Source organism: Alligator mississippiensis, chromosome 3 (assembly GCF_030867095.1).
Source record: "Alligator mississippiensis isolate rAllMis1 chromosome 3, rAllMis1, whole genome shotgun sequence".
In the NCBI taxonomy this organism is placed as follows: Eukaryota; Metazoa; Chordata; order Crocodylia; family Alligatoridae; genus Alligator; species Alligator mississippiensis.
In genome coordinates this window covers 95,938,359-95,965,800 of record NC_081826.1, presented here as the reverse complement: position 1 = coordinate 95,965,800, position 27,442 = coordinate 95,938,359, and the positions used below count along the sequence as shown (strand labels likewise).

Below are 27,442 nucleotides of genomic sequence, written 5' to 3'. Positions count from 1 at the left end.
AATTTTACCTGTGCCCAAAGCCATCACTTTCCCCCATGCCTGCTGCCGTTGCTTTTCCCCATGCTGACATAGGGAAAGCAACTCTGGCTGAAGCCCCATGTCTGCAAGCCAGATCAAAAGACTCCACAGGCTGGATATGGCCTACAGGCCATAGGTTGCTGACTCCTGCCCTAGAACAATCCTTAAGTATAGGAGGAGACAAGGGCACTGCCAATGCTCTGCCATTGCAATTACAAGGGGGCAGTTGGTTAATATATGCTCAAAAGATCGTAGGAAAAGGACAAAGCAAAAACTGCACAGTCCATGCCAATGTGACCTAAGGAAATATTTCTTCCTGATCCCCAAATCTGGTGGAATATCAAGACCCTTTAGCCAGGGATTTCTTATTTTGCTGAGTTCCAGCCACAGCATGCCCCAGCCCCTCCTTTAGGAGGGCTGTCCTCCCAGTGTTTCAGAGAAAGAGTCCCCACAGCCCCCCTATCCATTAGTATCATTCATGAAGTGAAAAAAGGAAAATTATCTCTCCTGGACCCCAGCTGCTGACCAGCAAAAGCCCTGAGTCTGTATCCCAATCTGGAGACTGCAAACATGATTCTACATACTGGGTAGCTGGTGGGAGTATAAGGGGTACTTGGTGATACGAATCCTGTAGCAGATGATGTCCCAAGAATTCTCTTCACATCCTTGCTGACAAGTTTGGTTTTTAGACTTCCTATCCTCATTACTTGGCCTTTCAACTAATGCTAGTGTTTGGTGAGAAAGTGAATTAAGAGCAACCAGAGAAATAATAGAACTGCTGTTTTATAGGTATAGAATAACCTAAGTGAACACTTCTGAAGCACCCAAAGCATTTTTTTTAATTTATATTTTCCTGCCCTACTCTGTTCTTTGGTTATAAAAAGCTATTCAATTCCAAATGAAATTACATATGTGCACTGTCTGGTTACACTTTACTGGAATGACCAGGATAAGGATTTCCAAGAACAGCATTGTATGAAATAGGATATTCCTGGGTAACTTTTAGTTCATAGACCCAAAAGCTCTTTGGTAGATTTTACATCTGGGAAGAAACAGATCACAGCATCTGATGCAGTGCTGTGAATGATCATTTGTTTAAAAGTATACAGGTATTGTATGAAGAAACTTGCATACTTACTGTAACAGAATTGCAAATGAGAAGATTTTGTAAATATAGTCTTATACATTCTGTTTAAATTAATATAGAAGCAGATGGCTCTACGTATTTAACTGTAGGAAGCTATTATGCAGGAACTTGCTGACTCTCTCTTTTCCCCAGATGGGCATGTCACAAGTTGGTTCAGTCCCACTTACCAAATGTGACTGTTCCCATTGGAAGCAGCTGCTAAATTCTACATAGTCCTTTATCCAACTGGATCTGGGTAGTGACAGTCACCGTTGCTAGTTCTGGGTCTCCTAGATGAGAGATTGCACCTACAGGTGTAGATCTTGTGTCTCACATCATTCTTGGGCAGTAGGACCATTCAGAATAGCCACCAAACCATTGAAGCCAGTGCCTTAACCTGCCAGAGCTTCCCCTCCGGGTGCTGAGACACATTTTCACCAGTCTGCTTGGCTTTGGGAGCTCTGATTTTCCTATCTTCATGGATAGGAAAATCATGTGACAGTAAAACAGAAACACGGCAAAGGAACATCTCAAACATACCCACTTTACTTTAAAAATAAACACTACGCAAAACAACATATTCCTTGACATAATCACTCTAGTCTCATTTCTCTTTGTGATTTCTCAGGTTTGGTCAGTGTCTTCTCCCTCCACTTGCTCCAGGTGGGTCTTCTATTTCTGACAATGTAGTCCCTTGGTTCGCCTACAGCAATGGTTCTCAAACTGGGGGAGACATACCTCCAGGGGTAGTTACCTAAGTTTTAATAATGGCAGCAGAGCTTCTGATTGGTCAACATGCAGTGAGTAATGGTGGTGCCTCATTTGATGTTGGTGTTGACACCTCTTCCTAAAAAATGAATATGCAGAAATGTATCAGGCCTACGGGGTATAAGGAGCAATATTTTGCAGGTAAAGGGGTACATGGCCAAAAAAATTTGAAAAACACTGGTCCAGAGCACATACCATTTTTTAAAAGATCTCTGACATATTTTCTGTCCCAGTATTTCCACTAGGAAATTTCCAAGTACCATTCTTTCTTAACCCTTCTTTCCCACCCTTGGGTTCTAGAGCAAAGTGGCCTTGAGTCTGTCAATGACCTTGCTGATGGGAAACTCCTGGTTCCACTAAGGTATTCAGCTATTCAAAGTGAATGGCCCTAATTGCTCTATCACATCGTCCCAGATACAATTTTTCCATAAATTCTCAGGTTCCTGCCAAAACAATTCTCAAAGCCACACTACACATTACATGGAAAATGAAGTATGAACTATACCCAAAATGGAATTTAGAAGTTGACACAGACCTTGCCTTCAAACTGTCACCATACGCTCAAAATGAGTAGTGCCTGAAATGGCTTCTGGAACAGATGCAGGAAAAATCAACACAATTTTTGCCAGTTTAGGAAGCCCGATTGTCTGTTTCCACTATTCTACAAGGTTGCCAAACTGCACAATGAATGGTTCTTCCAGATGCCATTGCCTGCTCGGTATCCATAAAAGGGGGATTGAGGAAACAGAAGCCTGAAGTTTCCTCTCCAAAAGCCCAATCCATTAAAATCAGGGAGTTTCCACACTTTCAATTGTGTACCTCATCAGCTGCACAGTCTTGTATTGCTCATGCAAGATTTTCAGAGGAATGATAACAGATTCCCTATTTTTAGCTTAAATTTTGCCAGCACTGGTCCATCTGACATTCTGCAACATAATTTAGTCAGACAGCCCCCAGCAGCTACTCTGTCACTGAGCTGTATGCTTCTGAATCAAGAAGCCCTGGACAGAAGCCTCCATAGAATCCTCTTCTGACTCTACGTTTTAGGGGGGAAAAAAGATAATATTTTATATTTCAGCCTATATGTGTGTCTTTTTCAGCACATTCCACAGTTAAGTGCATTCTCAAAGCATGCATATTTGTCACAACAATGAAAACAGCTTGGTTTGTGCTTATTTCACTTGTCAACTGCTCAAATGACTCAGCTGTACCAATTAGTCTCTGCAGCATTCCCTTGAGATAGACCCTTTAATCCCTTAGCATAATTCACTTTCAGAGCTAATTTATTTTTAAGCATACATTTTAACATAACATAATTTCCATCCTATGACATCATACATTAATTAGGTAACTGAAACAGGCTTTTTTCTTTGTGTAATGTGCAGTTTAGAAACTACAGTGGAGTAAAAAATGCTTACAATTACCAGTGACTTAGTAAAAGTAACCATTATGCTTTCTCTTAACTGTTGTTTACATAAAACAGCATAACTACACATACAGTATATGTGTACATCAGACCAAATTAAAATGCAATCAGAAACAGCGATGCAACTGTCTCATACTTCCATAGTTTTTAGGAAAAATATCCCACCTTGACACCGAATTTTCATGTGACCTTTTGGAAAAGTAGTCCCACTACATATCCTGTTGTGGCCTTCCAGCGCAAAACAATGATTCTTGAATTCAACTGAGTAACTAAATTCGGCAGCTATGCTCAGGGCTGGACACAGGCATGGGTGAACTGGGCAGCCACCTGGGTGCCGGACAGAAAGGGGCCCTGAAAATGGTAATTTTTATTATTATTTTTATCATTATCTCTGGTGAAGGGGGGCCCTGATACTAAAAGTTTGCCAGGGGCCACCAAAAGTATAGGTAGGGTGCTGGCTAGGCACAGTAAGACTTGGTCTTCTTGCTCTGAGTCCAAACATCAGAAGCAAAGGAAGCAGATCCTGCAGCCTTTTATCAGTATTAAAACTTGCTAATGTACACTTGCATGTGTACTGCTGAAACAAAAAATATAGAAGAGGATTTGATTATATTATTCCAGTAGTTTGAGCTAATACATTTTACATCATCTACAATAGTGTATGTCTGTATAGCAAGTATTACTGAAGTGAATGAAGGTTTTCTAGACTCCTGAAACATCTGGAGTCTCCACTGGGCAGGACACTTCTCTGGACTATACTGATTAAATCCAGCTATTTAAATGTTTCATCTTTTATCAAAACTGCAAAAAAACCCTTGTCCCTCTGTATGAAAGAAGGACAGCTGTAAAAGTGTTTACATGTTAACTAGACTTGGATCTGAGCCATAATATTTGGATTCACTTGGGCATATCAACTTTCCTACAGCTTGGTGAGGAGCAGGGATTGGCATTCATACTTGGCGTTCCAATGTATGGGCCCATCTTTCTCATTCCAGTGTCAAACTCTATTTAAGGGGCTTTCATCAAGGACAATTTGAAAAATGTGGACAAACAAGGCTGCATTGGGTGTTCTGGGTCACTTTCCTACAACCATGGGAGAGACTGTCAACAGAAAAATTCCAATGGACAATCTTGCTGCCCTGGGCAAGGGCTTAGGAGATATAGGTTCAAGTCCCAACTTTGACAAAGAATTTCCATGTGACCTTGATAAAGACCTTCATCAAAGTTACTTCTCTGTGCCTTATCTCCCTTTCACCAAAACTGTGATCATAACACTTCCTTAATCCTGTCCAAACTGTACGCTCTTCTGAAGTGAAACTATCTTTTCTGTTGTGTTTGTAGAGTCACTGGTACAATGGGGCCCAGTCTCAGCAGGGGCCTAAAGACACTATTGAAATAAGTAATGCTAAATAGTGGTTGCTCAGACTAAGGTTGTTTATCTCCCTCCACTGAGAGAGCACTGAGGGCAGCAGAAGGTGACACATGGCTTTTAGGCCTAAACTACTCCTAATGGAGAGTAGTGCTTCTGCCCTGTCACCCAGGGTGGCACAGGATGCTGCTGCTGCCACCTAAAAGTTTTGTAGAGAAAGAGTGGAACAAATGGGCATCAGATCAAACAGCTAACAAATGGGGCTAGCCATTTTTTTTACAGAAGCCACAGACACATAACTAATTTCCAGGCTTGATAGAGACTTCCAAGATGCAGAAATATTTTAAAGGAAAAATTAAGTGCCATCCCTCAGGGATGCCTGCTTGCTCCCAGAAAAGTACTGAGCCTACACCAGTTGCCATTAGGACTATTCCATATGTGTGGACTCCAAGAGCTTACAGTTTGGGTTGTTTGAAATGAAAACTCTTTTTAGTGTACTTCTTAGGGATCCATTTTTGATAACAGACACCTGCTGTTAGCCAAGGCACAAGGATGTATTAACAATATGCAGGAATTTGAAAGCTTGGGCCCTTGGGAATTTATCTGCTCTGACTACCATAAACATAAGCACTTCATTGGGGTGATGACCAACAAATAAAGCAGTATAGCCTACTTGAATTATACAGAATAAATAAATAGTGACAATCTAGAAATACCTTTTGAGCTAGAGATAAGGCTTTAACAAACACACGGCAGGGTTGGTTTTGTTTTTGTTTTTTTGCTGCAGTACCTTCTTAGCCACATTTTTTGCCTTTGGCACAGCTAAAATTTTATATTTTACATGTGTCACATAAAATTGACTATTTATAATGACAGATTTTTAAATAATCCTCCTTTCCTTTCTGTCTGGCTTATCCTGATGAAATAACAAGCTGGGTATTATAGTTTGAACACGAGTGATTACCAGTGTGCATGAAGAAGAAAACCCGCTGGTGGTTTTTTCAGTAATGGAAATGTTAAATACTGTGTGAGAGTAATCTGGCAGGCCCAATCAGATGCTTTTGTGCCAATCCCAGATAAGCAGTCAAACTGTTTGGAAATATCCACATTGCAGCATTTAAGTTAAGCCGGCAAAAAAATATTACAGCCATCATAAACAAGGCACTGTGTTGAACCTACTGTTATGTCATTTAACCTCATTTTCTTATCTGGAAACCCTAGCAAAACACTAAACCAGATTAATTAAAGTTCCCCTTTAAAACATCATATTCTCCATGTTCAAAATCAAAAGGAATATTGTTTAGCTGGTGTTAGGCCCCAATAGGCTGGTGTTAAGTCAATAAATCTCATTGACTTAATCTTGTGTAGTACAGGAATGCACTGACTCCTAATTCCCTTAAATTTGTTCTTTTTAGCTGAAAAATATCAATACCTTTTCCTTCTGAACACCACTCCACAATAGACAAGTACCCCTGTGCTATAGTGTCTAATTTCTCTCCATGCCCAGAGGAGCATCCCTGCCATTAATTACTGATGGGAGAAACAAGTTGTTATGCAGAAGAGGAAGGATAATACAAGATGGTGTTTGCCAACCATTCTTTTTTGGTGGGATCTTATAGACTGATGGATGTTTCCCATACCTATCAGCCTCACACCATGGCTAAGCGTACTAACTCTCTGCTTTTCATCCCTTTCAAGTCATTTTTTCTCCCCCTCCTCTCTCCCCACCCTTCCTATTTTTGTTTTTGTTCTCATGCTTGAGCTGTGGTCCCTTCTCTACCTTCCCTCATTCTAGTTCATGTTGCTTAGAGTGAAGGGGTGGGATTTCCCCGATTGTATCACTGGGCTGAACTACATTTGTCCTTACGAAGGGGTTGAGAGCCACAGGAAGAGAACAAAAAACTTATATTCATAATGTGAACATTTGACCCTTCCCCTTCCCTGGCTGGAGCAAGAATAGGAAGGAAAGAATTTTAAGAATCACCAATTGATCTATCAGCAGCTCCAGGAAAGTAATTACAGTTGGGGGAAGGAAATAAGCAGTGTCTGAGTTCATGCCACTTTCCTCACTTCCACTACCTTCTCCTGTGCTTGATACTCCCCAGGATTAACCTGGCACCCCCTGCCCCAGGGACCCCAGCCCTGGGCTGGAAAATGCTTCCTTAACATACACCTATGTATGCACTTCTCGCAGCTGTATGCCTTGACTTGAGTTTAGGACCTCAAGGAAGAATGGCTTTTAGGTTCCACTATTGAAAATATCTGTTTTGCAGAAAAACAGCTTTTCTTTGTATTCCAACTGCAGATAATGTGCATATTTCCACACTATAATTTAATTGTGGTTCTATTTTATGATTGCTTTGGTTAGTGAATTTGTTTTTCTTATGAGATCCGGATTTTTGAGTGACATCAATGTGTTTTAGTGGTTAATACCCCCAATGTATCACCTCAGAGTTACACTGTCTATTCTGTAAGGGCTCCATTTACTAACCACTGGGGCTGGCAAACCACTCCAATACTGATTTATCTCTATTTGTTACTACTCCATTTGTCATGGGATCCTAGCAATGCCATATCTAATTGTAACAATAAACCCATATTTTCAAAGCATGAAGAGATATGGCTATATGGCTTCAAACCAAGTCAATGGGGAGATGTGTAGCTAAATATTCCCATAATTCTAAAAAAAACCCACATTTCCTTATATGCCTACAAAGTCTGGATGCTGTAGATTAAGGGTTTGCTTCTCAAATGCACCTAAATGACTTAGGCTAAATATTGACATTTAAAAAGCCTGAAGTGGTATGGAGCTAACTTCCGTGGGTTTCCCTAAGGAGCATAGGTTAGTTTGGGAGAAAAAAACCCACACATTTGCCTTTGAGGTGGGTGGGGAAGGGGCATGCAGGCTGCCTGCACTGGCTGAAGCCAGCAGGTTGGGCGCAGTCCTGCACACCTCCCAAAAGGCTACCCAAGTTGTCAGAGACTTCAGAGTGGAGCCAACAGCCAAGCCCCATGCAGCAGAAGCCTGTTTCCCCCCTTCCCCAGCTGCCTGGCTGCAGCTGACAGCTGGCTGCAGGCAGGCGGCAGTGCTGGGGGCAGAGGCTTTCCTCGTTCTGCTCTGTGAAAGCTTGGGGTTGGGACCAGCCAGGTGCTTAGCCAGAACAGCTGCCAAAGCTAGTGTGCCTTCCTGCGGATGGAGGTATTTGGGTGGGAGGGCAGAAAGGCACCTGGGATACCAGCGGACTGCAAACTAACATGAATTGATAGGGGTGCTGGAGCATAAGTTCTATGCACCAGACTAGCCAAATCTAAGTAAGTTTGAGTGCACATGGATCTAGGACGATCTTAGACTCAGTTCTGCCATATTTAGGCTAGTTCATACACTCTAAATTTCTGTATGGTTACAGGTTTGGTTTGATTTCTGATCACTTAATCTGAATGATGTGTAACCTCTGTACCTAAATTCAGAAGCACGATTTTCAATGAACTTTTGTTCCTAAGTCACTTACATGCTTTTAAAAACCCTACCTTTAGGAGATTTAAATTTTTTTTTTGTTGTGTGCAGATTGGTGTATCACAGCTACCTAAAAACATCCAGAGAGAAGTAGTACAGAAAGAAAATAGGGTACCATCCTAGTTTGTTTATTTTATTTTAGATGTATATCCTGCCTTATCCAAAAGGCTTGGAGTGGTTTACAATAATAGATAACCCACACATAGAAAACAACAGTAGGCTCCCCAAATATCCCCCCAGAATTTACTGTTTTACAGGAAATGACAGGCTGCAGCAGTCCCACTATGTTCTACAAGTAGGACTTAAATGGCACGCAACCCTTGTGAAGAGTCTCCCTACAGAGGTGATTCCCACTATTTTAGAATGAAAATTCAAATAACTTATTATTTTACTAATGTAATATATTGATCCAGGATCTAAAGGCTACAATGCAAAGTGCCCAGTTATTTGCAAACTGACCTTCTCGTAACCCAAAGGTAGTTCCAGTTGCTCTAGATCTCTTATGTGACCTAAATACAGCATCTAGGTATGTCTGCACCACATCCCCGATGAATCCTGGCATGGATGTTCGAAATGTGGCCCACCCATCTGTTTCTGCTCACACACACTAAACCTGAAAATGTGGCAATGAAGCTGTGCCATGGGCCTTCCTAGCAGCTTACTGCAAGCATAGCACAAAGATCAGTCTTGGATGGCCCCAGTGCAGCTTAACTAGATCATTTCTGTTGATACATGCAAATAGAAGCAGTGATCAAATCATGTTTAAGAGTATCCCTGCTGTGACAAATTCTTACTGAAAATTAAGCAAATGTTTCTTACAGTGAGGGTAACTGATTACTGGAATAAGAAAATTAGGAGTGTGCTAGATCCTTGGTGACTAGCAGGTTAGTTTAAATCAAGACTGGGTGGGTAACTTTGAAAAATGTAGTCTCTAGGTCAACCAGAAATTACAGGGTTATTGCAGGAATTATCACATGAAAATCGATGGCTTTTGTTTTTAAAAACAGAGAGCAGATAATTATAACAGTCCCTTCTGGAATTAAAATATACGAATCTAAAGTATGAGTTGAAACATCTGCTTTAATTAGAAAATTAGAAAAGTTGTAGTGAACTCTAGCACACACAAGAGGGCTCCACCTGAATATAGATTAGCAAAGTGCTGGGATGGTACCAAACAAAAAATAACATGCTCTGTTCATGTAACATAAACCTAAATTATGTTTGCACTGCAACTCAGAGAAAAGAGACCGTCTTAGCTACATGTTTGTTATTATACTTGCCATTTAAAAATCATTACTTTGGCTATTATTTTATTTATTTTAAATAATAGCATTACTCTGGACAAGAGCACAAAAACATTAGAATGCAACATGCAAGATGTGGATCAAGACCAGTAAATAATGTGCAGGAGATATAATTTATTTGCTTTCATATTAAATTATTCTGTTCTTCATGAAGCAAGATCTACATGGTTCTAATTACCACAAGTCTGAGGGTTGGCTTATGACAGAAAAAAAAAGTTTTTCCTTGACTCTCAATTATAGATATACATTTTTCCATGTTGCTATACAGAAACAAATGAAGAGCAAAGGCCCCCTCTGCCTTTTTACTTGCAGCCATTCAGATATATTTTCTTAAATCTTCAGCCACAAGAAAGAAACTGTGGGTGCAGATAGAAGTGGCAAGTATTGCTCGATCTTACCACAGAAAGCAGTTTATAGCCATGACCAAACACAGGTGTATGGCTACAGACAGCTTCAGAAATGGCTGATCAGGATCTCCCAGTGTCAAAAAAACCCTGCTGTGCTGCTAATTACCACATATATGTGCTCATCTGGATGCACCTAAGGTGCCACCCTGCCCTACCTTCTATATACAGATCATAAACTAATATTTTTCAAAAAAAATTATCTCAGTATGATAGAACCTATACTAAAATCAAATATAACCTCCATTTTACCACTTGCAGTAAGCAACTCTAAGGATCACCAGTTCCAGCATAATTTTATTTGACCCCAACTTAAATCACATCTGTAAAGGGCAAATGTATTGTGCTGGTGGTTTAAGTTTGATTTCACTCTAAATAGTGTTCCTTCTCTTTGGGGGTTTTATTTTGTCAAAAAACATAAACCTGCATTGAACTAGCAAGCAATATATTAATTTACAGATTCTTATCACAAGGCACTTTCATGATTGTACTTATTAGCACAGATTATTATTTCATGTTTTTTTCTTCTGAATCATTGACTGGGTAAAAATTATTAATGACCCCAAGCCTTTTCTTTGTTCTCTTATCCTTGAACAACTTCAGTAAGTGAGAAAAGAGGTCACAGAATATATTACTGAAGGAAGATGTGACAGTTCTCATTCAGATCAGCACTGCAAAATGCAACTAAGGAGCAAGACAAGATTAATTTGCTATGCCACTGACATGCTGTACGTGGCAAGTGGGTAATCATTTATTTATGTGATCAGTACAATTGAAAAATATTCCAGATACATGCAGTTAGTTAGAGAATAGCAGGGTGGCCATCTTTGGTACAACTGAACCTAAAACTCAGAGTTTGGCTCTGGATTGAGATTAGAGTATTTGCAATGGTTAGAGCTGCTTGGATCTAGAGTTGTGGTTCAATTCATTACAGGGACAGGACACATCTGGAGAGAAGCACTTGGATCATGGCTATTGGTTAAAGATCATCCCTGAGCTTTAGGGGGAGTTCTGAATTTATGGGGAAAATTAACTTGAGGGGGGAAATCACTTAACTTGAGACCTGAGTTCGCCTCTCATATTTATGTATAAATTCCTTCAAAATATCTTATATTACATATTTCACCTGCATATTGGAGAGTGTATCTCCTGTGGTGTGTCAGTATTTTCTTAATGTGGATGTCCCAGAAAGACAAAAAGAAAATGAGTATGTTACTGCAGTACAACTGGGAAGTTGCTAAATAAATCAGTACTGCATATGTATTATGTATATAAAAAACAGACTTCCTATGACAGATTCCATTTTGAGGAACCACAAAGATCCTGCATTCTAACCTCTACTGCATATTCACCTTGGCAAATCCATAACCAGCAAACTATCTACAACTGAAAACACTGAAAAGGGCTTTTAACATTTGATACATGCTGTGTGCCTGCACAAAAGAAAAATGAAGGGAATCAAAGTTTCAGTGACATAACACAGGTGGGGAATCTGTATGGCTTAAAGATGGGCGTGAGAGATAGTGTTTAATCTACTTCCTAGGTTTGAAGTTTCATATCAGTACTGAGTGTTGCTCTATCAAATAATGGGGTATGCAACAGAGGGCATGAATAGCTGTTTCTCCAGCCAATGGGATGTGTTTTTTCAGGCAAAGCCTCTAGTGGCAGAAGAGTAGCTGCAGAGAGAGCCAAAGATAATATAGTGGTGGCCTTTGGGAGAGAGCCTGTGCCCAAAAAAGCTTTCTAGGGGAGAAGCAGCACAGGATATCTGACATTAAGTTCCAAATTGTATCAGGCACTGCAAAATAGATACCAAGGGCCTTTCTACTCCTTGCTTTAACAGTTTCAAAGGCCTCAGATACAAGGGCTCTGAGAACTTCAACTGATTCATGCAGTCTCAGCCCCTGACACCCTCACACAGCCAACTCTGAAATCATGTTTCTGTCTGGATTTTTTCACCTACTGTAGAAATTATTCCTTTGAATATGTAGCTAAAAGAAGTAAGAAAACCATTTTTTCTCTGTATTTTCCAGTTTCTTTACTTTTGCCAGCACACTGTGTGTAATCAGGGCATTCTCCCCCTGTATAATCAGAGAGTTTGGGTACAGCTGGAGTGTTGCAATGGTCTAAGAAGTATGTGAAAAGCAAGGATTTTGCTTTTGTGTGGCTCTGGAGTCCATGAGCACTGCTGCTGTTCTCCCTTCCCCTCCCGCCCCATCCCTAATGAATTCAGCAGCCGGAGAAAGGAAGGGATGAACGGCAGCCACAATGATCACCCCTGTGTTTGGGAGCCCCATGAGAGCAGAAGCTCCAGCCAGACTCCGCACCAAATGCTCAAGCATGGCACAGCCAAAGGGGGATGTGACCATGATGCCGCACCCTCTGGAACTCCCCTGCTTAGAAGAGATGTGAAACAAGTTTCTGGAACAAAATGCCCTTCTCCAGGTCAGAAGGGTACTTTGTGCCTGAAAGCTTGTGCTGGAAGAGGGGCAATTTATGCCCAAAAGCTTGTCTAACATCTTCCCAACTGGGATATAAACAAAAAAAAATAGCCTTGCTTCTCACAGTTGGGATAGAGACAGATGTAACACAATTAAAGCACAACAGTATGCAGCACTACAAAAATAGAGCACTTCAGACATAAAACCCACCTGTGCTGCTTCAAAATCACCATAGCTACATGCAGTTGCATGCTTTCCAGCCACAGGGCTTGATGAAGGGCTGCTGCATCCTTTGGCACCCTCCCCCATCAACCAGGTAGGGGTGAGAAAAAGCAGACTATCAGTGAACAATGGGGCCAGCTGCCTATGAGTACTCTCCTGTGCCCTTCACCTCCACGCCCTTGGAGCACCCTTCTCTCCGAATGAGGACAGGCAGAGCAGGGTGCAGGGCCTCCAGTCTCCTGGTTCTACCAGAGGGAGTAGAGGAGAGTGGAGACAAGTGCACAGGAGAGCACTCATTGACAGTCTGCCCCACTCTCCCTGCTCCCTCTGTGGAGGTGAAGGAATGGGGAATACTGGGATGCTGGAGGACCAAGTCTGCCCCACTGTACTTCATAGAGTGGGTTAACAGAAAATGCCTCATTTTGAAGTGCTTCTAAATAAATAGTTGTTTCCTACAGGGTTATTTTTGGAATGTTTCTGCCTTTTTTGGAGCTTCAAAGGGTGTGTATGTCTGTCTATTCACCCTTTGAAGCATTTCAAAGGCATCTCAAGTGCTTCAAATGTTATATCCATCTAGGACCTTAGTACCTCCTTTGCTGGAACCCTTTGAATATTCAAAAGGAGAACAAGGGGTAAAAGCCAGCTGATTTTTAAAAAGATGCAAGGAAAACCCCAACTCAGAACAACATATTTAAAGGAGACTGCACTGAAAAAAAAATGTTAAGTCTTTTTAATGCCCATCCCTTTGACTATATAGTCTAACTCACAGAATATTTTCTCAAACTACAAAAAAAATGATTTCTTGGTTTAAACCTGTGTTCATTATGTTTTAGCATAAAGAAAATTATTTAAATAAAAAAAGAGGCTCCTGAGAAAGGGGAATATATATGAACACCTTCATTATGGCAAGACACTCTGCAACAATACCTTTTATACAAGTCGAGTTTGTATTAGATGATATTTTCTGAGCCAAATTCTGCCTAAACAGTGAAAACAGTCATAATTCTCTCCTAGTGTGTTTACAAGGTGTAATAATATTCTTATTAGGCAACTGTATTACTTCTTACTTTAAACGGATTAAAGAAAGCCCTGTGGATGTGAAACTGACCCTCAACACAAGACCTATGCACCCGTTAAGTCCTATTTGAGTCCTACAGCAAAGTCTTAAGCAGGCTTAGGTGCTAGCCTTCTGCACAGGGGCTGAAATTCAACCTCTCTTAAATTAAAGAGTACTACAGTTTCAGGTTGGAGTGAAAGTCAATCAGGTTTCCTACTTAGGCACACAGGTGTAACCTGGGCAGTACTCCAAGAGGTACCCCCTCTCCAATTGAAGGGATCAAAGCAGGTGCACAACTGCTGTGGGAGGTGTAGGGACTCGCCTCCCCCTATACAGCAGAGCCAGACCACCAATGGGGACTTAACCATATACCTTTTAATGAGAGAACAGTACTGGGAACATAACCAGTATAAACCAGGGGATATAGGGGACACTACAACACCCTGAGGGGTGGGATTTAACAAAGGTTAGACACTTACAATCATAGACATATTCATCCAGTTGACAAAAGACAGGGTTAACCAAAATGTAAAACACAAACAGCAGAACAAACAATACTGAATACAAAATGTTAAATAACTCTATCATGCATTAACAGGAACCTAGGGCCTAGGTACCTAGAGGGGATAGAAAGGAGTGACACAATGACCCCTCTCCACTACAACAAGAATTTCTCCTTGCTACTTCATTTACCCCAAGTCACCCCAACTGAGACTTGAACTCATATCTCCCACACTGTGGTCAGAAACTCTACCACACAGCCACTAGTACTGGTACACTACCAAACTGCTAAGGGTCTTGACCATCCAGGAGCCCCAGCCTCACATTGAGCTGCCTGACCTCTTATTGGAGAAGCTGGAAGCAGAGCTGGGAACCTCTAAGGTCACTGCTCAGATCCTTGCTGGAGCTGGGAAACCTCTCCTGCTGGCCGTACCCTCTCTTAGGGGATCCTGGAGCCCAGCGGGGAGCCTTTCCTGCCGGCCACACGCCGCGCTGCTGAGGGTCCCACTGCTGCCTACAGGTCCCACTCCTTCAGGGTCTTCTGGGGCAACTGCTCCCGCCCCACTGGCCCAGCTCTTGCCAGCTCTTTGAGACTCCTTTCTTGTGCTCTCTCACTGGTCTCTCTTGAGTCAGCTGCGCTGCCCCTTTTATCCCCCTCCAGGTGACCCACGGGGCCAGTCAGGGGACATGGAGGGTGAGTCTCTGAGGCCTGATTGGTGAGGAAAGGGAATCCCAAGTCCTCCAATCATCTTTTACCCTTTCAAAACCCCTGAGCTAAGTCACTACCAGCTAGCCCGTCACATTGGCTAAGTACAGACATTCAAAAAGCCCCTGGAGGAAAGCACTCTAGCTATGCACTTTACTTAAAATGCTATAAGTTAGAGCAGGGGTTGTCAACCGGGGGTACGTGTACCCCTGGGGGTACTTGAAAAGACCCTAGGGGGTATGTGTGGGCAGGCAGGGACCATCCCATGCAGCTATGCAGGCGCCGCCTGCCCAGCCAGACGTGAGGGATGGGGGAAGCTTGCGCATGGCAGCTGTTGCCGCTTTTTGTTTGGCTGCACCCCCCCCACACACACACACACCCCTGCTCTGTGTCTGGCCACTGGGGGTACACTGATCCAGAAAGGTTGAAAACCCCTGACCTACAGCATGTTCCAATGGAAGAGATGTGCTCTTGGGGGGGTGGGGAGGGGACCTGGTGCCTGCCTGCCAGAGTGCTCCTTACTAGCCATGCCTTCCTGCTAGCTGGCAACTGTCAGCAGTGGCCCGGGGGGGGGGCAGTGAAACAGAGCCTTCCTGCTGTGAGAGCCCCCAATATCTTGCTAGCTGGAGTTTTGTGGGGGGCAGACCATGTCCCTACAGCAGGGGGGCTCCCTCCCCCACCAACTCTCCCCCACCCACACATCTTGAGAATGACAGCTAGTACTGGGGCCGGGGGCAGGAGGGAGGGGAGAGAGCCCCATGCCACACAGACCCAGGCCACCCCTCTGAACCCTGAGCCAGTAAGCTGTGGGGGGTCCTCACAGAAGGGGGGTTCCTTCCCCTCCCAGCTGCAGTTCCTGGTGCAGTGAACAGCCATAGCAACCCTGCTCTGCATATTTTGGCTGGAGCTGCCAGGTCATTCAAGCAGTGGGGGAAGTGAACAGAGCCCCTCTGCCACACAGATCTGGCCTGACCTTCCTCCCCTGCACACAAATCCAGAAAGCTGTGGGGGTAGCCCTTGTGGCAGGGGGGCTCTGTTCACCTTCTTGCCCCCAGGCAGCTGCAGCCAGAAGCATGCAGTGTGGGGCTGCTCTGGATTTTTGCTGCACTGGGAACTGCAACTTGTTGGGGGGTGCCCCCATGCCACACAGATGTGGCTCACTACTCCCCCACAACTGCCAAGCCAGCAAGCTGTGGGAGAGCCCTTGCAGCGGAGGCTCCCTTCCTTCCCCTTCTCCCCCCAGCCACTGCTGACAGTTGTGAGCTGGTAGGTGGACAGGTCTGGGGAGAGGGGCCACTTTGTCAGTGGCTGCTGGGAGAGAGAGACCCTGGCCTCCTTCCCCCATAGCTCCCCTGGCCAGGCTATGCCAGAGTGGCAGTGGGGATAGAAACCCCCCTTCACTCACCTCCCCCGCAGAGAGGCTGAGCATGGGGCTGGGATCAGAGGCTGTCACTCAGGTCAGTGACAGCTGAAAGAGTGGGGCCAGCCCAGTGCTCAGGCAGAGCAAATGAGCTGTGCCTGCGGCCAGAGCAGCCCTGCATAATGCCACCTGAGATGGCAACCCTCTAAAAATAAGAGGACTAAGCCATCTGCAAGGGACAGAATGGCATATAGAGTAACATCTGTGAGGCATGGGCATGGCTGTAGGGGCATAAGAAGGCCACAAAATTAGCCCTTAAGTTGATTGGTGTCCCAGGGGCATGGGTCATGAGGGTCCACCTAGCATTCATGGCAGAACGAAGATTAATGGGATCAGGAAGAACTGATAATAGACAAAGGCTCACAGCAGCCTCCCTTTCTTCTGATCAAATAATATCAACAAGGTGTGGCAGGAAAGAAGGCAAAAAAGGGAGGAAGTCAGAGCAGAGCAGGAGTCATGCAGCCACCAGGGGGGCATCTCAACCACCTCTGGTGCTTGATCCTGCTACACTAACCATACACACCTTGGATGCCTGACCGCATCTTCTGGTCCCTTTGCCATACCCAATCACACCTGTCTCTTCAGTGATTTTTAACAAAGCCAAAATTGGATTATTTACAGAAGTTTTTAATCTGACTCTATATGTGTTTTATATAATGGGAAACATTCTGAATGGGCTTGCACTGTGCGAAGACTCATTAAAGCCAACACAGTTGCAAGAAGTAAAAGTCAGCGAGTTATCTGGTCAAAAGTGTTTACTGTGTATTTGACAATACAATTTTTGTTTCTTATTTCAAAAAAATTCAAAGCTTGGAATAAGCCTAACAAAACTGGAGTATTTAAAAATATATAAAGTCAATTGAATACAAGGTTTTGTATTAACAAAACCATAGGCCATCAGATGGGTTTTGTTTGTCAGTGCTCTGAGATTTTCACATATTATATGGTACCATAGATTTATTTCCTGGGGTTTTTTAGTGTTTGCTGTACAGTGCAATAATTAAAGTACAGTTTTCACTACTTTGTACTGTGATGTTTCATTATCTGGAAAATAATTATATGAATTATTCAGAAATTCAACATTTTCCTGTATTAGAAAGGTAACCACAGTTTCCTGCATAGGGTATAGCACTATAAAACAGGGGGTTTCAACCTTTTTGGATCAGTGTACCCCCAGCGGCTGGACGTGGAGCGCGCTGGGGGGGTGGCCTGTGACATGAGGCCAAACATGGAGTGGCAGCAGCTTCCCCTGTCCCCCCCCGTGTCTGGCCAGGCAGGCGGTGGAAGTGCAGCAGCACAGGATGGTGCGTGGCAGTGCTCTGTCCCTGCCTGCCTGCATGTACCCCCCAGGGCCTTCTCAAGTACCCTTGGGGGTATGCATACCTCCAGTTGACAGCCCCTCCTATAAAAGACAAAATACAGGAAACCAAAACACTGAAAAATTGGTTGATCCTAAATGTATGGAAGCCCAGAGGTGATCTTTAATCTTCAATGTTTAAGTTGTTTCATCTATATTTGTAAGGACCTGAAAATGCCTTGCTTGAGAAATGCCATGTAAAGAACTCCTTCTGTAACTCTGTACCTTAGTGTTGTGGAATTGTCAAACAACCCAGTCATCATTACTTTGAATGCAGACTGTCTGTATTTACTTTCCTTCATTTAACAGGCAAATACAGATAAATGGGAGCAAGTAGCAAACCATTTTTCATAGACTGTACTACTAAAATCTTAGGATGCCTATACACGTGCTCATTCGCATTCTAATTAGAATACATCGGAGCAAACTTGATTAATTGAATCTTCTCTAGGTTCTAATTAGCAAGCTCCAGAATCATCTCATCAAATAGGGTTTAGATTAAACGTCCCATGGCCATTTTTAAATGTACGGGGGCTTAATACACGTGACAGTGAACCATTTTAATTAGAGTGGCTGTTCAGGAACCCTAATTAAAACACGCTCTAATTTAAAAAAGAAAAACTGCCTTGTACTCACTAAAAATATTAGTGGCACAAAATGAAAAACAAGTGTACCTGGGGAGTGTTATGTGTAATAAGAGTATCACAGCATGACAACATACCACATATGGGCCTACCTTACCAGAAACGTGCCTGGAAGGACAAGGACAAAATTGCCTGCTATAAATAATGGCCTTTGAGTTGAATGAAAGGAAATTAATTCATTGTTTCTTTCATTTCTCATTTGATCCCTTGATTGAATGTGCAGGTCCAAATGCGTTAAGGAGAAACCAATTAAAATGTCATGAAGAAAAGGCTCATTAACCCAGTGACAAAACTGTAATGGCCACTCTTAGCTACACTAAGTAGATCTTTCTCTCTGAATGCTTTCCTTCATTTCCATAGAAATGCCATAGACCTGAGTTCTTATCATTGTGGGTAAGGGTGGCAAAACTTAGCCCTCATTGCTTACATCAGATTTGGTCCCTCTTAATTGTCAATACACAATTTAATTCTATTTTAAATCTCCAGTATCTTTATGCCCAGTCAAATCAAGCTATATTTAAGAATGCCCCTCTATGCCTAGTCAAATATAACCACACTGTCATATAGATTCACCTGTAGATCATTATGATAAAAAGTATTCCTCCATGACCTCTATTGGATATCTCCCTCTTATTTGCCAAAGTTTTCACTAAAAACCTTATTTCAGGTAAGATGGAGCCAAGGATTAATCAAAGACAAGAATCTTTTTCTCTCTAGGTAAATCCAGTTCAAACTGGCAATGACCAAAAATTGTTACTACCTGGTAATTTATTCAGTGGCTTGCATGACATTAATTGGTTGGTTCAGTATTATTCATAATAGATAAGTTTTCTGGTCAAAAAAAAAAACACCACAAAAGGTGCCTTTGTTGATGGGCAGGGAACAGAGGCAAAGATTTTATTTGTCCTGGAAAGTACGTATCCTCACAGCTCTATACATGCTTATATGGTCAGTACTGTAACGCGGGGTGGATAAATAAATCATGTGCCCCAGGCACCACGTAAGGGGAGGGATTACAGAAGAATGGGAAAGAGGTGCCTTACCCTCCCATCCCTCAATCCACCTGTACTTTTCAGCAGCAGGAAGCAGCCAACACAGGCAATGTGTGTCATGGAGTGCAAGGTGCTCTGGGAATTGTAGCTTTGTAGAGCGGCAGTAGTTTGCTGCTGCCAGGGAAAGAACTGCCCCATTTTTTGTTGCCAAAATCAGTATTTTTTTTGCCCTCTTGACAGGGGCTTTGATGGCAAAAAAGTGGGGTGAGCGTTTCCACCTAGCAGTACAGAACTCCTCTGCCACTCTAGAGAACTACAGTTCCCAGAATATCTTGTGCTCCCTGACCCACACTATCTGCACCTGCTGCTTGCTGGCACTCCTGCCTGCTGCCTCATGTTGAAGCCAAAAGGTAGGGGAAGTGAGAAAAAGAAGTGGGGAAAGGTAAGAGAGGATTGCCTTGGGCACATTCTTCTTACTTCCTCCATGTGCAAAAGCATAATGTGGGAGTGGTTGATCTAGAAATGACTTTTAAGGACAATTCTCAGTGGTTCCCTTTGGGCAGCTTTTGCCTTTTTCTTGCTCTTAGTGCAGAAAAAACCCACTCAGAATAGGGTCCAAAAATCTGTCCTGAATAATGAAGTACAGTACTAAGAGATGCAGATGAAAGGGAATTAAACCTACAGTGGTGTATTATAGATAATAAATACCAGATTTACTTTAGTTATTTCCTTCATGGTATGTCAGATTCTGTGAATGATGTCAGAGTCTGTGAAATGACTGAGTAAATAAACTACAATATAAGCCACAGAACTGACATCTGTAAAAGTGTATGTAACTGATTATATTGTCTTCTTCTGTCTGTAGCCTCTAAATATTATATAAACAGTAGTAAGACTGTAAAAGTATTAATGATGCATTGAGTATCACCAGCATATAGTAATGCAAATTGGACCTGGAGTGTTAAGCCCACAAAGAATGTTCCTTATAATTACCCATACAACATACCGCAGTGTGAATATATCCTTTCTGGTCATTAGCAACACACATTTTTATTAGGGATCTATGTTATGTATTCCTGATGGTCATTAAGAAATGTAATTGTCATTACGAATTAAGAAATCTTTAGTGTATTTACATGAAGGATGGAAGATAAACAGGGTTAGTTTACCTCTAGTTCTCTGAGCTGATATCCACTGCATGAAGAATTTGCCACTTCTTTCATTGCCAATCTGCCTTCTTTCTTTCACACCACTGGTTCTCCCAGCTTGCCAGTCTGATGAAACTCATGTGAAAATATCCAGTGTTTCAAATACCACAGTGGCTGATCATCTGTGATGTATGCAGCTCATGTACAAAATAAACCAAAGTGAGAGAGACGGTGACTTTCTTCCCTTCCTCAGACTAACAGCGTTGAAAGCTGTTAAAGGCAAAACAACACTGTATGGAACAAAGGTCCCCTTTTGCAGAGCTAATTCTTAACATGTAATTTCTAGCAGCCTGCTTCTATTTTATTAACACTACAGGTGGACTTTGATGAGCAGGATATGTATTTATTAAACCTGTCTATCTCTTGAAAGGGTCATTGTTCTGTGATGTTTTCTTTCTTAGGTCATTAGAAGTTTATTCTCAGGACATTCCTTCCCCAAATATTAATTTTAAAATATGGTATTTTTTAAGTTTAGCGATCAAGACACTTTCCTATACCACTGTGATGGGAGTTTGGAGGCTATTTCCACAAAATTTCTCTTGCAAAAAGTAGTGAGAGTACAAGAATTAAGGGAAATAAAATCAGTGGGGAATTACTGTCTTTAACATATTAACATGTCATTGAGGAAGAGTAGGCTAAATGGAATGAACTGATAGAATATAACTTGTTGCTATGGAGTGGTATTTTTCATTTGAGCCAATAGGCTTTTTCATTGAAAATCCCCATCATAATTTTTATATTAACAATATGTGTGCTTATTTAGTTCATAGACTTTACCTCCTCAGATCTGCCCTTGTTTTGTATAGTCATGTTACTCTGACTTCTAATTCTTACGTCTGAAAATACCTTGTATTGTTAGAACTTCTGCTGATCTGATTTACAAAGACAGTAAAGAGGTTTCATTCTATTGTGTGACTAAACACTCCAAAGACATTATTCAATATTTTTGAGTCTTCCAAGACTCTTATCTAGATATTAACAGCTTGCAGTCATACTGCCTTAGTCTGTGATCTCAGATGATATCACAACCTGCTCCGGCTACAGCAGGTTGTCATTTAGATAAGACAACAAGCAAGGCAAAACAAGGAAGGTGTATTTACAATTTAAAGGATAGCAATCTTCCTTATGAATCACTGTTTTCCACGCATGGTGCTGAGGCACTGGGGTAGTGTCAATTTCTGATAAAACATAACTCCAAAATCCTAAGTAGGGCTCCACAAACTTGTTAGTTAACTCTAACTACCCCCATGTTACTGATGGCAAAAAAACATAGGCACCGAGAGACTAAATAATTTAGGTTTGGAGCAGAGGTGTAATGAGCAGGGTGGAGAAGGGAAAGCAGGGGGAAATGGGAGTCTTACCTGCTCTGCAGATTTAAATCTGCAGAGCACCTGCTGCTGCCATTGGTGTGGTCTGTCTGCCCCAGTTGTAGCTACTACAGTAGCAGCACAGGGTCTGTGCGTCCAGCTGCCGCTGAGACACAGACTCTCTGGGGGTTAAGGGAGGATTCTGGCACCCCCACTAAGTGACTGCCTGAGACTGGTGCCCCGCACACCACTTCCCCACCCCCCAGCCCCGCATCAAGTTATGCTGCTGGTGCTGGTTATAGGATTTTTAGAGCTGATCACCCACACTGAAGTATAGTGCCCAGAACAATGGAGCTAGAGCCTTTAGGCAAGTGTGAGAACCAAGTGTGGGATTCAAACCACCCCTCCATAACATTTGTTAATTGGATGGCACCCAATTAAAAAAATTATTTCATTGATTACAGTGCTTGCGTCCTTGCATAGGGGCCCTGGCAGTGAAGGTAGAGGATAGTCCAAGTGGGGAAAAGCTAGAGCCTGCACATATCTGCTTAGTTTAGCTGTTTATCTGTTAATACCTCATTTATCTCCTCATACCTCATGGAACCCTTGAAAAGTTCAAGTGGCACCCTAGGGTACCCTGGCACCCTTGTTGAAAATCACAGCAAATAATAATCATTTACACAACAGTGTTACAAATAGAATTTATATTAGTGACTCCCAATCCCAAGAATTTCCCACTAGGTTATGCTGTAACTGCTAAGGCCAGCTGAAGTTGCTTTGTGTTTTTCTTGGAGAAGGAAGAGGATAACAAATCTTGGCTGAAGAAGACAACTAGCAGCAATGAGTTGCAAATGCCTTGTTCATCAGCCAGACTGACTTTAGATTGGGTCATTTTGCTAATGCTTTTTCTTCCCATTATAGCCTCTCCCCATAAAAAATTGTAAATCTTGACTGTTCTCCTTTGGCCTGTTTCCTCGTACATGTTCCTTGTTTAAGGCAATCCAGTGTATTTGGAGGTAAAGTTAATATTTTCTTAATATTTTCCTAGCTTTGTTGTTGTTGTTTCTCAGATGTGGGAAGACCCATTGGCCACAGGCGCAAGCCCCCACTTTACACACAGCTGGCAACTGAAAACAATATCAGACCATCTCCATGACACATCAGGTTTTTATACAGTGATGTTTTGTGCTTTAATGCAGTTTCCTTTGGATATGCTTAAAACAACTACATCTGTTTCCTTTCACTGGGATTTTGTGTTCTTTGAGCCAAAAGGAGAGGACAGAACTCATTAATTCTGAACAATAATTGCAATGTCTTACATAAATATCTTTTGGACTGAATATTTTTTCCACTGAAGCTATGTAATTTGTTGCCTTTCAACATAATAGGAGTTACTGGCTATGTGTCTACATAGCTGTAACTTCACTGTAGAGTTTAGCTACTCAAACTAGCTTTAAACTATCTGGCTCAAGGTTTCAGCAGCAATCCAGCTGTAGCAGCATCAAGTTCAGCATGGGATAATTTACTTTGGTTCACAGATAGGTTTTATACCCACGTTGTGCTGTTATGGCTAGATTGCTACTGACACACACACTAGCTCACTTGAAGCTAGCCAAAGCATATCTATATACCCCAGTAGTCACTGCTGTGATTACAGTGTAGATATAACTACTGTGAGAGGGAACTTAGTTATGACTCCTGATGGAAACTCTCAGGACTGGATGGCAATTAATAGCATGCATCACTGTTGTATACAAAAGATGCCCAGTGACTTGATAAGATTCTCCAGTAGCAACCTACCTCTTGCTGATCACTCTGAATGCCAATCTTGGTTTTACACTGGCTACAATACTGGATTTTAGATTCAAAGAATTGATTTTAAAATAAAAAAGATAGCCCTTACCACTACTCTCTCCCAGTCCTTCTTAAGAGTGTATTTTCATTTAAACAGGGCCTCATTTTGGCAAGATGGGTATGTCTGCCTTTTTAGCAGATATACTCAGAAAATTACCATAATCTAGTTGGGGTTTGCCTACAGCTATGTACTTAATACACATACTCAAACCATGATATAAAGAAAACACCTCATTTTTCCCCATCTATGCCTGAGTTCAACCTTTTTGAAGGCTCTGGGCCTGATTTTCATTTACATTTTTGGGTCCTTCTCTATTACTCTCTTAGTGTAGATAGGCCTAAAGCAGGTATAAATTATTTTTGCTTGCACTTACTGCTATTTTTATTTGTTGTCTTCTAGAAATGTTTATTTTGTTTTGGATCTGGGTGCCTGTAGATTAAGATGCATTAGTATTAGCATGTATAGGTTGAAATTCTAATACCTGAAGGACGGTTCTATATTTTCCAACCCTGTAATAGGATCCAGCAGTTTGTCTTAACCCAATACAATGTGCCTAGTGCATTTTGTGAAAGTATTACAAGAGAGCTGGTATCTGCTTTTTTGTGCTGTTAATTGTATAACCAAGCTTCCTAGTGCCTTATCCTCTTGTCACTGGATATACCTTTGGCTAACATTTCTTTTAAAAGCCAGTTCTTGCTCTGAGTTACCCTAGCTTAGAACAGAATCTTGAAGGAAGGAAGATGAAACAGCATCATTTTTCTGGTTATGAAAAAGATTATCAGATATCACCTATTTTCCTTTTGTCCAAAGCAGTGATTGTGAAACCTTTTACGTGCATGTGAAAGAAAAACCTGAATGTTATCAATGCCTAAGAATACTTAGGCTTGGGGACAGGGGGCTCAAACATAAGTGAACAGTGGAAGTGTCTGCAAACTGGAGCGAATGTCTCTCATGTAAAACTGGGATGGAAAACAGAAGCTTAGCTTTGTCACATCAAGAAGGAACATGTATTTGTACTTGACACAGAGCAAGGGTGTGTGAGATAACAAAGGATGACATTAGGCTTCTGAAAATGTCCTACATAATGATGCCATTCTGGGGATTTAAACCTGGGACTGGGTTAATTGTCTATATCTGAACTATAGTGAATCATATCTATGGTCTTTTTGGGGGCATAAGCTAGTATCTTTTAATAGTCATGTTATTTTCACCTTATCACACTCTCCCTTTTTTGGCCCATAATACTTTCCAGTACTCCCATCTCTATGACATAGTATTGGACAAGTGTCCTCTGTTTCACTCCAAACAGTTTGCTTTGATAAATCCCAGTTCCATGTCAAATTACCAAAAAAACAAAAGTGAGATCTGCAATCTTTTCTGCGCATATGACATGAAAACATAAAAGGGATATATGTCATCAGTGAAAAAAAGCCTCTTGGCATTTTATTTCCTTCTGGCATTATAACAAGTTTGTAAAATAAAGAGCTAGATCTAATATATTATATGAGGAGGGAGTATGTGCTAGCTGTTATCAGATAGCAAATACATTGCTTAAGATGGCACATTTGTTTCCCATTTAGCAGTTCACAAAATACACATATATCTTTCATTTTATATCTTCCAGGAAGAGCTATAGCAATTCAGATCCTCCCATATGATGGTACTTCTTTATTATTAATTTTTAGGAATGTTATAATATTTATATTTACTTCCTTCTTTCCTGTCTTTTAACTTTTTTTAACTCATCCCCCTTGTATTTAACTACATCACTATACTGTAAGGTGTAGAAAGTAAATTAGTGTGGTTCATTGTTTCTACAAACACTAACACAACCTTTGAGATTTCTTCTATGGTTAACAGCTTCAAAGGGTGATCTCATTTATAAACCTACACATTAATTCTTAACCCAGTTTTAGTTCTCAGGTGCTAGCATAAAAATACAATTCATGACCTGTTTCTTCCCCCGCCTCCCAATTAAAGGCACACTGCCAAGTGCTGTATACTCCAAAATTGACCTTCCTTAAGATTATTATAATCTGCTTTGGAGTGTTTCCTGGATCTTATCAAATCCACTCTTCTGCCATAAAGACATTTTAAAAAATGCTGCACACTAGTTACTGTTTATGTTGGGTCTAGCAGTGCTTGCGGTCTGATCAAGTTGCATAAACCAATCACCCATAGAGATTAGGAAAATGTTTCCCTCCAAGAGCATTGCACAAAATAGTTGAGTTAGGTACGTTATGGTGACTGCTCCATTTCTTTGGATCACTGTCAGAGACTGTTGTAAATGGAAGGATACCAGAACAGGTAAATTGATCACCGAACCCATTACTGTGGCTATTAAATTCTGGAGACGCAACCATGGAGCCAAAAGAGAGATCACTATTTCCAGAGCTGTGTTAACAGCATTAAAATAATGATCTGTAAACAAGGAAATACATAAAACAAAGCTAAGCTGTGAAAGACAAAGGCAGCAGGCAAAGGCTTATTCACGATTCTAAGAATTGTAAATAATTAAGGATAAAAAATGATTCTTATGCATATGTAGTTTGAAATTCTGCACAGTGCTGGGATGCTAGTACAAGTCAAAGAATAGCAATTTCCTTATAGTAAGTTTATCCAACAGTTTGGCACTATGGTTAACTGATATTATGTTAATGTTATTATCACCTGATAATTGCTCAGAATGCAATTACAGTTTATATTTATTTACTCGCAATCAGATTTTGCCACCTTTTCTCAGTTTAGTACCAGTTTCCACTTGTATATTGCATTGCTCAAAGGTGACTGTGCTTTCAGCCACCATTATATCCCCAACCCCAGAAGTGACAGTGCTCCAGTCTTCAACATAAATTAGAATGACTAGCTGCCAAAAGTCTTCATAAGGTTGCAAGGATATTCTCTGGCCATGACCTCTCTTATGAAGCCTGTGAAACTGGGTGGCAAAGCAGCCATTACACTGGCTCCAGACAAATCAGGGGTTCCCTTATGACAAAAATCAATTTTCCATGGCTCTATAGCTACCTTGTGCTGTCTGAATGACTCAGATCATGTGGAAATAAACTTCTAACCTGGTGAGCAGGACAATGTTTCATGAGTAGCTCCATTGCGAAGACCAATTCAGTATGACTGCGGATGGAGAATATGGTCCAAAGAAAGCAAACCAAGGGAAAAATAATTCCTCAAAACTAAGATAAACAACATTTTCTCCTTAGGATGTGATCTATTTAGACAGGCATCCCAATAGTCTGTTATTTGTCTCTTGTTCTACATAAACTTGCTTCCATTTGTATCAATTAGCACCTTTATTTTACACTGCTGGTGCACCTGACAGAACAGTCATGGAACTGGGGGGAAAAAAAAAAAGAAACAAGTGTATGAAAAATGTGAATAAAAACTGGCTCACTGAAATGGGAAAGAAGAGATGTAAAAATGGAAATAATATGAAAGGAATTAAAGGAAAAAACTCATGAAGTGACCTTAGTAGTAGCCTTATGACATTTGTTTTCTGGAAGTGATTTTTTTGTCTTTTGATTTGGAAAGGAAAAAGAGAGGTTCGCTCTATCTATTAAACGGTGCAGAATTTTAAAGTCAAGCTATGTTCTTAAATATAACTAAATCTACATGTTTAAGCTGGATGATGTGGATATATGAATCCTAGAAGTCTGATTAGGGACCCAATTCTTTAAGAAGAAATCAAAGATACATCTAACAAATAATGGTAGCAGAACCAGGACTTCATTTTATGAGTTTATTAACTTCCAGTAAAACCTGGAGATAGATTTTTAAGTCATCTGTACTCT

The 27,442-nt window shown here is 41.4% G+C and overlaps 1 long non-coding RNA gene across 1 annotated transcript; it reads right to left on the bottom strand.

Moving 5' to 3' along the window:
* Nucleotides 1-1,668: 1,668 nt before the first annotated feature.
* Nucleotides 1,669-21,206, bottom strand: LOC109283867 (uncharacterized). Its single transcript, XR_002091175.2, has 2 exons — nucleotides 20,439-21,206; nucleotides 1,669-1,991 (listed from the first exon to the last, which is right to left on the bottom strand). It is a non-coding gene; the product is annotated as an uncharacterized LOC109283867 (long non-coding RNA).
* Between the last annotated feature and the right edge of the window lie 6,236 nt (nucleotides 21,207-27,442).